This window comes from Raphanus sativus, chromosome 4, assembly GCF_000801105.2.
Source record: "Raphanus sativus cultivar WK10039 chromosome 4, ASM80110v3, whole genome shotgun sequence".
NCBI classification, from domain to species: domain Eukaryota; kingdom Viridiplantae; phylum Streptophyta; class Magnoliopsida; order Brassicales; family Brassicaceae; genus Raphanus; species Raphanus sativus.
Genome location: NC_079514.1, coordinates 17,131,860 through 17,144,820, shown reverse-complemented (window position 1 = coordinate 17,144,820; position 12,961 = coordinate 17,131,860). Strand labels below are relative to the sequence as shown.

The window sequence follows — 12,961 nt, the reverse complement described above, 5'->3', positions numbered from 1 at the left end:
TCACCTCCTTTGGATCTTTGAGCTCTTAAACACTTCACATCATCTCATAGTATGCTCCAACACCTGATAGGGACATATGAATGCAATATGGATCCTAAAGACACTAAAATCTAAGCTATATGATCAAAATGCATAAGATATGAAAGCTAAAAACATGTAAATATGCAAGATATCAATTCCCCCACACTAGTCCTTTACTTGTCCTCAAGTAAACTTTCAAGAACCAAGGAGGAGAGGTTTGAAAACAGGGATTTCATAACCAAAAGATGCTCTTCTTAGCTCTCATCCTAACAACCTTGCATAATCATAACAACTAGCTAGAGCAAAACTTCCATTCTTCTCTAACTTCTCTAGGCATATTCAACTCTTTTGATCTCTACACTCATCATCATGATTCCACAAACCCAAATCCAACAACTCTCTAACAATCATTAAGCAAACTCAATAGAAAATCTTGCATATGGTCAAAAGGTCCAAGTCATTTGGTTTGGTGAGAAAATGCTTATGTTCAATGATGAAATAGGAAGTTCAAAACAATCTTTAAAGGTGATTTACTCTCAAAACAAAGTAGCTTTGGTAATGCACATAATATATCTAAGAAAGGGAATCAATTCATGCATACAATGCTCAATCTCCATTATCCTACCCTTTCCAACATACATATAAACTCAAATTTAAACTTTAAGTGCCAAAACCCAACTCTCATCACTCACCAAAGATTTCTCAAAGAACTTAAAACACTTTCTATTCTAGAACTCTTTTCTTTTATGAAGTCAATCAAGGGATTTTTATACTTTTGAACACTTCTTAGCCTTTTTTAAACTTTGCTAGCCCCCTTTTCATTCATTTCTTTCTTTTTTTTTATATTTTTGCTTTTTTTTTTTTTTTTTTTTGCTTTCTTTTTTTTTTTTATTTGGGGGCAAAACATTTAATACAAGAGTCAAAGATCTTATCTAACTATCCCTTGAGACTTAGATTTAACTTTAGAGTTCTAAAAGTCTAAACTTTTCTTTCTTAACCAAATAATACTCCCAAAATAAGCTTCACAACACTCACCACCCCATCCTAAATGCTAGACAAAAGAGTGTCTAATCTAGCTAGAATGGAGACTAAGCATTGTCGTTCCCAATGCTCTCAACATTATGCACATGCAAAGCTTTCTAAAAAGACCTCACTCAACAATCAATGATGGCTTGAAAGAAAGCTTGGGTTTAAGGTATGGAGTGCCACTTGAAATTGTCAAAAAGATTGGACAAAAAGGATAAGACAATTCAAGTGTGTATAAGCCATGACTCAGCACACAAAGGACCATAAGCAAGAGACATTAAGTTTAAATAAGACAGGAGCATCTTCAAATAGAGAGTTTCAAACAATCCAATGAGTTTTGAGAAGAGAATTCAAGGCACAAAGTCTACAAGCTATCAAGAGAATGCTCTATCTAGTTTTCATGATTACAAAGGTTGCCAAAATGAGAACTTAGCATGAGCATCTTTCAAGGTAAAATCATCCCCTTATGTATGAATGCAACTTATATGAATGCTTCTAGACTCAATCATAAATTGCCAATGATGCAACTAAACGCTTCTTTTTGTGTTTTTCAAAATTTTCAAATTTTTATGGGTTTTCTATGCAATAACTATATACAATGCATGCTAAATGACAAGAAAACACAAGAACATCAGCAACTTGCACCTCCCCTACACTTAATTCACACAGTCTCTTGTGTGAAAAGTGGAGAGAGATGATTACGAGAAAATCTAAATGCAATATGAAATGGTATATACAATGGAAAGTGGTGGAGTACCTCTATGGAGCGTGAGAAGAGGCTGATGCCTCGGAGTTGAGTCTGGTCGCCATCCTTCTTCCATGGGTCTTTGAAATGAAAATCCAAAAGACATATGTACATAGATAGTCATGGGACTTCCTCCCAAGTGAGCTTGTTTGAAGTCTCTAGCTTGACTTTCCTTCTTTTGGCTAGTGAGAGGGAGGGTCCTTCCCACCTTCAAGAGTGATGGTGAGGACCTGAGAGAGGAGTTCTTGAAGCTTGAGTGGATCATCTTGGAGCTGAGGGTTGATGATGGCTCTTGCACTTGAGAATGGCCTTGACTTGCCCTTACACCTGAGCTTGTACTCAATGACACCATCCTTGAGCTTCACTGGATGGAGAGTGAGAGTGTGTGAGATCATATCAAGAGATGGAGGATGAGTTTCTTGCAGCAACTTCTTCTTGCCATGAGTGGCCTTTGAGGTTCCACTCATCCCCTCCTTTTTAGCACTTTCCAAGTGCTCAACACACAACTCTTTAGAAGTCTCTCCATTGAGACCTTTTGTCTCACAAACAACAACTTCATCTTGGGGCTTCTTATCAGCTTCTTGTCTAAAAGTGATTGTCCCACAATAGCTAGCATCCAATGGAGGTTGTAATGGGTAGGAGACAACTTTGTTCACATTCATAAGAGTGACCTTCTTGTTGGGAAAGTCAATGCAAGCTCCAACTGTTGTGAGGAAAGGTGTGCCCAAGACCAAAGGAACTCTCTTCCCAGTCGCCATGCTAAGGACAGTGAGGTCAATGGGAATGGTGCATGCTCCAATCTTCAAAGGGAAGTCTTTAATGATACCAAGTGGGGTTGTAGAAGAAGAATCCCCGAACTGTAGTGAAGAATTGTCTGGTTCCATACTCTCAATCCCTATACTCTTCACCATCTCCATTGAGATTACATTCACACTAGCACCAGAATCAACAAGAGCATCTTTAAGAGTGAGCTGACCAAGGGAGCAAGGTAAAGTGAACATCCCTTGGTGTCCAAGCTTAGGAAGAGACTTTGGAGGGACTGGTGGGTCAAGCTGTAGTGTAGAGATGTTTAGGAGCTCTGCTACTTCTTCTTTGTGAGTGAGAATGTCCTGGATGAGCAACATTTGGACATGAGCCTCACGCATACCCGAGATCTCTGGAAGGTTGACGCCAACATCACTTAGGTCCTTCCTGAACTTGGAGATAACCTTCTTCTGAGCTTTGGTGAGGACCCTTTGTGGAAATGGGAGTGGGACCTCATATGGTGACAGCTCAACCTCAGTGGCTTCTTCTAGCTTGTTGTCAGCTCTCCTCTCAACTTGTTTCTCAGCCCTAGTCTCAGCTCTCTGCATATTTGTTGCTTCAACTTTCCTTTCAGCTTGTACCTGAACCCTTTCCATAGCCTTATCCACCATATATGCTTCAGCTGTTGCTACAATCTCTGTTCCATGCAAGAGTCTTTCAATCCCATCCACCTCTTTCTCATGATCACTGAGCTCAATCTTTGAAGAAGTAGTAGAGATGACAACATTGCAAGACTCCTTGGGATTCTTATCTGGTTTCCCTGGTAGTAATCCCATTGGGCTCTTGGAAGATGATGGCATAGAGGCGACCTGACTCTCCAAAGCGTTGAAGCGAGAGGCAAGTACTAGGAACTTGTTGTTCAGCTCGGTATAGCTAGTATCAATCTTGGAGTGCACGGTTTGGAACTCATGGCCAATGTCCTTTGCTAATCTAGACCGAGCATCCATTATCTGCTTGAACATTGACTCCATACTTGAGTCAGGAGCTGTAGCTTGAGAAGAGCTTCCTTGAGCTTGAGTGGACTGATTGTTGTTGTTCCCAAAACCAGGAGGTGTGTTTTGCCTAGGCTGGTATTTGTTGTACTGAAAGTTAGGTTCCTTCCTGTACCAAGTACCATTGTTGTTGATGAAGCAAAGCTCCTCTTGCCCTTCCAAACCATCAACCTCATTCACCTTAGGAGGAACCTCTTGACTAGGATCACCAACAAAGCTAACCTGCTCCTTCTTGGATTGGTTTGAAAGAACCAAGTCCAACTTGTCTTGCAAGGATTTGATATCCTTCTTTGTCTGCTGATCCTCACCTCTGCTGGCTCTATCATACTCCTCATTGTAAACTGAGTCACTCTTTGCCATGTTCTCCACCAGCTCCTCTGTATCCTGCTCAGTTCTGCCCAGGAAGAAACCATTGCTAGCTGTGTCAAGCCTGTTTCTGCAAGATGGGAGAACTCCCCTGTAGAAGGTACTAAGCAAGCTTTCCTTGGTGAAACCATGATGAGGACATTGAGAAATGTAGCTATTGAATCGTTCCCATGCTTCACCAAAACCTTCAAGATTCCTTTGTTGAAATCCTGAAATCTCATTCCTAAGCTTTGCAGTTCTTGAGTTAGAGAAGAACTTGGTGAGGAAGGCTTCTTTGCACTCATCCCATGTCCGGATGCTATCTCTTGAGAGACTCTTCTCCCATGTGTGAGCTTTATCTCCCAAAGAGAATGGAAACAGCCTAAGCTTTAATGCATCTTCAGAAACACCATTAATCTTGATGGTGCCACACAACCGATCAAAGTTGTCCAAATGATCTAGAGGATCTTCCAAAGCAAGCCCATGGTACTTGTTGCTTTGGATCATGTTGATCAAGCTTGACTTGATCTCAAATTTGTTGATCTCCACAGCTGGTGCTCTAATGCCAGCCCTATTTCCATGGATGTTAGGCTGATCATGGGCACCAATTGCTCTAGCTTGGCGCTGTGGATGTCTTGGTCCAAGGTTGGCAGCTCCTTGACCATCTTCAGCAGCTCTATCTTGAGGCAGGTTCTCCATATCAAAACCCAACCTCTGAATGTGAGCCTGTTGCTCTTCTTCCCTTCTCCTTCTCACAATATCCCTCTCAAGTGCAGAAATGTCTTCAACAATGGAAACAAGGCTTGATGAACCTCTGCTCCTCAAGTTCATACACCTGAAAAGTCAAAGAAAGAAAGAAGGCAAGAAGCAATATCACAATAGAAAATAAAAATGATTTAGTCTCAAGCAAATGACTAAATCCCAATGTCACAATCAACTTAGAAGTTGGCAACGGCGCCAATTTGATAACAGGATTTTGCTAAGATCCTATTCAAATGTTGAAGTATAAAGGATGTCAATCCAATTCTAAGAGAATGCGAAGCACTAGGAATGCAAGACCATGCTTAAGCTAAATGCTATCAAGATGAGATGAGAGATTATACTAAAATAGGAATAAAAATGCAATAAAGCAAGAAACTTTCTTTAGATTATGAGAGTAAAGGACTCATGGGATAAGGGATTTAGACCTTGGGTGATCAAACTTAATCTAAAAGTGTCAGCTTTCAATCAATCTATCTACCTTAGACCTAGACACAAGAGTAAACAAACTCTATCTCTAGATGAATGCTCATTCACTTCCAAAACTCAAGCATCAAATCTCTTTGGTTGAATGTTTAGGAAGCAATCATTAATGACAAGTCTAATAGCCATCTTAACACCTCTAACAACAAATCTCTTTGGTAGAGTATGTTAAAAGCTTAGGAGAGTTGGTTCAGACATTTCATCAAACACCTTGTGGGTGGGAAATGTCTAGAACTCAACTTTAAGGAGGCCAACCCTAAAGAAGCATTAAAAGTACTCTACTAGCAAAGATTAAGAAGGATCTACACTTAAACACCTTAGATCAAGCCTAATCACCCTTAATCTCCCTAACCCATGAATCCAAAAGTGGATCTACTCACTAATCACCATGATTACTCTTGAACCCATGAGGTTTCCAAGCTTAATCATGTTTAAGAAAGCAAGAAATGAAATTATAAACACTTAAGAACACAAGAACAAAGGGAAGAACTTTCACCCAAAAGAGGTTTTGTGATTCTTTAGAGAAAATAAGATAATCTCTCCAAAATGGAGATTACAAAGTATTTATACTTAGGTTTAGGGTAAAGAAAGATACATAGGATAAAAGACTAGAGTGCCCCTTGGATAAGGCTAATTAGAACCTCAAAATAGCGTTTAAAATGACCCAAGGTCGAATTGGGTCGAACCGAACCAGTTTGAGAAAACCAGCCTAGACCACTCTCTCTTCTCTTCACGCCCGGCATGGTGATCCCGGTCCTGCATCCCGGTCCTGCCTCACGCCCGGCTTGCTCTTCACGGTCCTCCATCCCGGTCCATGGCTTCACGCCCGGGGTGTACTTCCCGGTCCTCACAATCCGGTCCTGTCTCTCCACGCCCGGCATGGTGACTCCGGTCTTGACATTCCGGTCTAGTCGAGTCTAAGAGAGTACTTGGTTTGCTGAGCTTCATTCTTCACCTCCTTTGGATCTTTGAGCTCTTAAACACTTCACATCATCTCATAGTATGCTCCAACACCTGATAGGGACATATGAATGCAATATGGATCCTAAAGACACTAAAATCTAAGCTATATGATCAAAATGCATAAGATATGAAAGCTAAAAACATGTAAATATGCAAGATATCAGAAAGCAGAGGCAAACCCAAGAGAACATTGCAATGTTCTCCTCTCTAGTGACACTTCTCAGGTCGCCAACTACGAGAGAGAGGTAGATGAGATTGAAAGATTGGTGTTTGGAACTGAAATTGAACAGGTTGAGCATGTGGTTGTTGCAACAGCTGAGTCCAAGATTGTGCAAGAAGCTGACAGGATAGTTGCAGCAAAGGTTGAGCAGAGCAGAGAGCACAAGGCTGAGAAACCAGTTGAGAGAAGATCTGATCAGAGGCTGAATGTGGTGAAGCTGGAAGACACTGAGGTTGAGCTATCCCCCTATGACAAGCTCCCTTTTCCAGAGAGATTCCTCACCAAAGCTCAAAAGAAGGTGGTCTCCAAATTCAGAAAAGACTTGAGTGATATTGGAGTAAGGCTTCCAGAGATTCACAACATGCAAGCTGCTCATGTCCAGATGATGCTCATCAAAGACATTCTAGACCACCAAGCTGAAGTAGCAGAGCTCCTGGACATCTCTACACTCAAGCTTGATCCACCAATCCCACCCAAGTCCCTCCCTAAACTAGGACACCAAGGGATGTTCACTTTGCCTTGCTCCCTTGGAAAGCTTAACTTTGATGATGCTCTAGTGGATTCTGGTGCAAGTGTGAATGTGATCTCACTTGAGGTGATGAAGAGTCTAGGGATTGAGCACATGCTACAAGCCACATCTCAGCTCCAATTTGGGGATTCCTCTTCTACAACCCCAATTGGTATCATCAAGGATTTCCCTTTGAAGCTTGGAGCATGCACCATCCCTATAGACCTCACTGTTTTGAAGATGGCAACTGGGAAGATAGTCCCATTGATCCTTGGCACTCCATTCCTCACAACAGTGGGAGCTTGCATAGACTTTGCCAACAACAAAGTCACACTTCAAAATGTCAACAAAGCTGTCTCCTACCCAATTCAGTATCCAATGAGGAATGTTGAGTATTGTGGAACCATCACTTGTGGAGAACCTTCCATTGAGAAGATCAAGGATGAAGTGGTTGTTAGTGGAAAAGAAGGTTTTGATGGAGAGTCCTCTAAAGAGATCTGTGATGAGCACTTGGAACGTGCTAAAATGGAGGAGGTGAGTAGAGCCACAAAGGCTACTCATGACAAGAAGAAGATGATGAAAGAAACTCACCCTCCACCTCTTGATATGATGCCACACACACTCACTCTTCACCCAATGAAGCTCAAGGATGGAGCTATTGAGTACAAGATCAAATGCAAGGGAAAGTCTACACCATTCTCAAGTGCAAAGGCCATCATCACTCCACAGTTCCAAGATGATCCAATTAAGCTTCAAGAGCTTCTCTCTCAAGTCCTCACCATCACTCTGGAAGGTGGGAAGGATCCTCCTTCTCACTAGCCAAGGGAAAAGGTAGTCAAGCTAGTGACTTAAAACAAGCTCACTTGGGAGGAAGTCCCATGTTTATCCATTGTATATACTCTTGCTCTTTATTTATTTTAAGTTGTTTAATAAGTGTGATTGAGGTTTCCAGGTTGAGTATAACATTAGAGGAGAGAAGACATCCCATAGTAGTCTCCTCTAGTCGCTATGAATCATGCCAGCTCCTTGCAGAAGCCCTAGACACCCACTGTCATACTCCAATCTCCACTTGAGGTATCACTCCAACCCTTCTTTGTACATACCATTACCTTTATCATATTTTCGGTATCTCCTTCTCTCTTACTCACAGAGACTGTGTGATTTAAGTGTGGGGGAGGTACCAAGTATTTGATCATGTTTGCTTTGTTGATTGTGCGTCTCATGCATTGCATTGTGCATTCATATATGCATAAAAAAGCTATAAAAATTAAAATTTTGAAAAATGCATAAAGAATCATGTAATTGCATCACTTGCATTCTTAGGATTGAGTCTAGATCATATAGATTGCATTCACTTGCATATGGAGCAGCTGTTGATAATGCCTTGTAAAGAACACTTGTTTGCACTGAATTTGACACCCTAGTTAAGCATATCAAGTAGCTTCAGCATCTCTTGAAAGCCTTGCATGCTTCGTGCCTTGAAAACTCTTCTTGAAACATGTTTGCTTGCTTGATATTGGCATTGTTCTTGAAACCAGCTCCAACCTGAATCTTGAGTTAAATGAACTTAATCTCTCTTGCATATGGGCATTTGCATACTTGATCATGGATCTCATACACATTTGGGTTATCTTTTCCATTGAACCACTCTTTGTTAACCCAAATGGCACTCCCTTACCCTAAAACCCTTACCATTCTTTGAAGCCTACATTGATTTGCATGAGTGAGGCCTCTTTTGATAGTTTGTCATGTGCAAAATCTTGAGAGTATTGGGAGCGACATGGATTTGTTCTCATCTCTTGCTAGCATAGGGTCATCATTTGAGCTAGCTTCTAGGATGGTGAGTGGGTGTATGTTTCTTAAAGGTTTAATGTCTTGGGTTTGGAGTGTGAGAAAGATGAGCAATAGGGTGTTATGAGAAAGAAAAGCCCTAAGGACCTAGAATAGAAAGAAAAGAAAGCTCTTGTTTGTATTGTTTGAGACTTTCCCCCTATATTAGAAAAAGAAAAAAAAAAGAAAAAAAAAAGAAAAGAAAAGAAAAAAAAAGATTCAAAAAGATAGCGGGGAATGGAAAATAAAAAGATTTTAGAGCTTAGAAAAGTGAATAAGAGGTCCTTAGTGATTAAATCATAAGAAAAGAGAGTTGTTCATTGGGTGAGTGATGTGAGTGTTTGTTATTTTGGGGTATGAGATGAATGATAGGGGTGTAGAATTTGTAATTACTTAGGAATGGGTAGAATGATGAGGATGAATCCATGTATGCATGAATTGCTCCTAGTCTTAGATAAATTTTGCATAGTGATCAAGCTCCTTGATTCTTGAGTGATTGCCACCTTAAAATGATGCATTGAACCTTCCTTTTCATCCTTATTAGACCATTTGATCACCTAGCCAAATGATTGAGATCATGTGCCCATTTGTGAGAATTCACCTTGTGTGTGTGTGTGTGAATCAATGTGAGGGCTGGTTAAGAAGACTTGTTGGTTGATGAGTATTGCATCTTGTGTAAAGGTATAAGAGTATTGATAGGCCTAGAGAAGCTAGAGTATAATAAGAGAGTTTGCTCATGCTATTTGCTATGTTTCTTTAGGATGTCAAGTTGAGTGCTCTAAGTGTTTCTTTTGCTTATGTGCTCCCACCTTCAAACCTCTCTACATTAGTTTTTTGAAAGTTTACTTGTGGACAAGTAAAGGACTAGTGTGGGGGAGTTGATATCTTGTGTATTTACATGTTTTTAAGCTTCATTCTAGTCCTTATATTGTTCCTTTGCATGCATTTATAGTGCATTTAGGTCGCATTGCATTACATTTGTCTCTATCAGATATTGGAGATGCTTGTTGGTGACTTTGGAGACATTTGAGGGGTTTTGAGTCAAAAGAGTGAAAGATGAACATGGATGAAGGCCTTAAACTATCTTTTGAAGCTCAAATTTTGGGAAGACAAAGTAAATTGAGTTAGCTTTCTAATGGAGGTGGTTTCAAGTCATTTGGATCTGTATTGAAGGAGTTATGATCAATCTACTGGAGGCATATCAACCCTGTAGCGACATCAGCGTAGCGACCTCGCCTGGTCGCTAAGACGCAACCCGAGCCATCATAGCGACATGCGTAGCGACTTACCAAGTCACTATGATGGGAGAAGCCAGAACCCAAGACATTACTAAGTGTCCGTAGCGACCTCTGCGTAGCGACATGATCACGTCGCTAGGAGGCCACCCGAGTGAGCGTAGCGACCACCATAGCGACTTGCAAAGTCGCTACAGATCCTGAAGAGTTGAAGAGTTCTGTAGCGACCTACCTGTAGCGGGAAGCAAGGTCGCTACGGGCGAAAAAACTGCTTTTTTTTATTGGGTTGATCCAGGATTGTTGGGTTGACCCAACTCGTTTTTAGGCTTCTATAAATACCCTTTAGACCTAATTTTGAGGGATATCTTGTTTTCATTGTAATCACATTAGCTATTTTGGTGAAAGACTTAATCTTGAGCTTCTTTTCATCTTTATCTCTTGTGATTATTGATCAATCTTGACCACTAAGCATGATTAACCTTCAATCATCCATGGGTTTTGGGTTATTCATGTCTATTAGTGAGTAGTTACCTTTTGGATTCATGGGCTAGGGTGATTAGGGTGATTAAGTGAAGATCTAAGGGTGTTTAGTGTTAGATCTCTTGTTTCCTTGCTTGTCTACTTCTCTTAATGCTAGATTAAAGTTGGCCTCTTTATTCTAGAGCTCTAGACATTTCCCACCCACAAGGTGTTTGATGAAATGTCTGAACCAAGTAGAGCTTGCTCTAAACTTACCTTACACAAAGACCATTGTGTTAAGGGAGTTTAGATAGTTAATAGACTCATCCCCAATGATTGCTTAGATCTTTTAGGCTCAAAGACCTTTGATGTCTAATTGATTAAAGCAAATGAGCATTCTTCTTGACCATAGAGCTTGCTTATTTCAGTGTTCTAGACTTAAGGAAGTTATTGATTGAAAGTTTGTCATTCTTAGATTGGATCTTAATCACTTAAAGTCAAATGCCTAGCCCCATGAGTCCTATCGTCCTAGATTGATTGAAAGCTTGTTCCTTTATTGCATCTTAGCATAGTTCTAGTTAGCATCATCATTCAAAACCTGTTTGCACTTAGATTAAGCATAGATTTGTATTCTCAGTGCATCGAAATCACATAGGATTGGTTCGACATCTCTTATACTACTGCATTTGATAGGGACCCGAAAAGTCTTGTTATCAGTTACCAAAGTCGCCAGGGAAGAAACGGGAGTTGGGGGTATTTGACACTGTTCGCGGGCCTCACCGACAGGTGGCAGCCCACGATTGGGTGCGTTTTAATTTTTTTTTTTCAAGATAAAAAGTAAAAAAAAAAAAAAAAATTTGAAGAACCCTTTTAATGGGTCTCTGCGATAATCCTGCTCTAAAGAAGCAACCGTCGTTTGTTGTTCATTTGGATTCAGAGTTTTCTAGTTGGTACACAGAGTCTACATGAATCTTATAGAGTCTGTTTTTATGTTGCTGCCAAAAAAAAACTATGACAGTAAAAATCTGTACCAAGTTTCGAAAAGAAAACTTTCCATGGGTTTTCTTGATCATCAACCATGGTATTCTACTTTCCTTCTGCTGACTTTTGACCGCCTACCAACAATAGTAGTTTGGGCCTGACTGGTGTAACCGCAGCGGTTGCGGTTGCGGTTGCGGGAGTTTGCGGGTGCGGGTGGTTGCGGTTTTAAGCGTTTTCTAGAGATTTGTACGACTGGTACAACTGTTAAAAATTGTTGCGTTTGCGGGACTCTTATGACTGGTAAACTACCAAACACAACATCTGTTAAATAATAATTTAACAATATTTACATTTTATGTAATTATAAAAATATTAAAAATCATAATAATATGATAAATATAAAATTTATATTTATAAAATCATATTATTCAATTTTTAAAATTTATAGAAAATATTTTAGTTTTGAATTTTTATAATATAAATTGAAATATAATATGAATACATTTTACAATTTCTATTATTTCAATTGAAAATTTTTATTGGATATTTTTAGTATTATTTTTATTTATTCTGTTTTTAACGAAAAAAAATTTACCTTTCCGCAACCGCCCGCAACCGCAAACGCTAGCTGGAACCAGCTTTTGATTTTAAGAGGTTCGGAGCGGTTTGAAGCGATTTGTAACGTTTTCTGTGATTGTTTCGAAACGCCAACAACCGCTATGAACCGCAAAAGCTGCGTTTGCGGGTGGTAGCGGGAAAACCAGCCAGCACCTTTGTGTGGTTATAGGGGTGGGCATTCGGGTACCCGTTCGGGTTCGGATCGGGTATTTCGGATTTTCGGGTATTTCGGTAAAGGGATATAAAACCCGTTCGGGTATTTCTGTACTTCGGGTCGGGTTCGGGTATTTTTAGTTCGGGTTCGGTTATTTTGGATCGGGTTCGGATATTTAGATTTTAGAAGAAATAAAAATAAAATTTTCAATTTTTTAAAGTTTCTTGTATTTAAAAATATATATTTAAAAATATATATTTCACTTAACTGATTTTTCTATTTTTTTATAGATTGAGTGATTAATAGATTTGGATATAACATTTCAAAAATAAAAATATTAATTTGGTTATTGTTTTTAAACTTTGGATATAACTTTTGTTAATACATGAAATAAAAAATTTGACATGCATTTTAAATGAATATCAAATTATTTTCTTCATAATTATATATATACTATATGATCTTAAAGTATGTGTAACATCAATTTAAATATTTTAAATAAAATGAGAGATGTAAACTAGAAAAATAAAGGTAAATATACATATGTTCGGTTATCTTCGGATATCCATTCGGGTTCGGGTATTACCCGTTCGGGTTCGGATATCCAATCTCTCCTAACTTAATATCCATTCGGGTATTTTGCTACTTCGGTTCGGATTTCGGTTCAGGTTTTTCGAATCGGGTTCGGGTGCCACTTCGGATATCGGGTAAAGTGCCCACCCCTATGTGGTTATTATAATGTTTACTTTTACATTTTATGCAGCTTTTTCCCACCTTTGTATTCTACATTTTCTTGATCATAGGAACTTTCAAAAAGA

At 39.5% G+C, this 12,961-nt stretch overlaps 1 non-coding gene across 1 annotated transcript; it reads left to right on the top strand.

Annotated features, from left to right (window-relative positions):
• The first annotated feature begins 4,078 nt into the window (after nucleotides 1-4,078).
• Nucleotides 4,079-4,185, top strand: LOC130512072 (small nucleolar RNA R71). Its single transcript, XR_008945633.1, has one exon. It is a non-coding gene; the product is annotated as a small nucleolar RNA R71 (small nucleolar RNA).
• The last annotated feature ends 8,776 nt before the right edge of the window (nucleotides 4,186-12,961 follow it).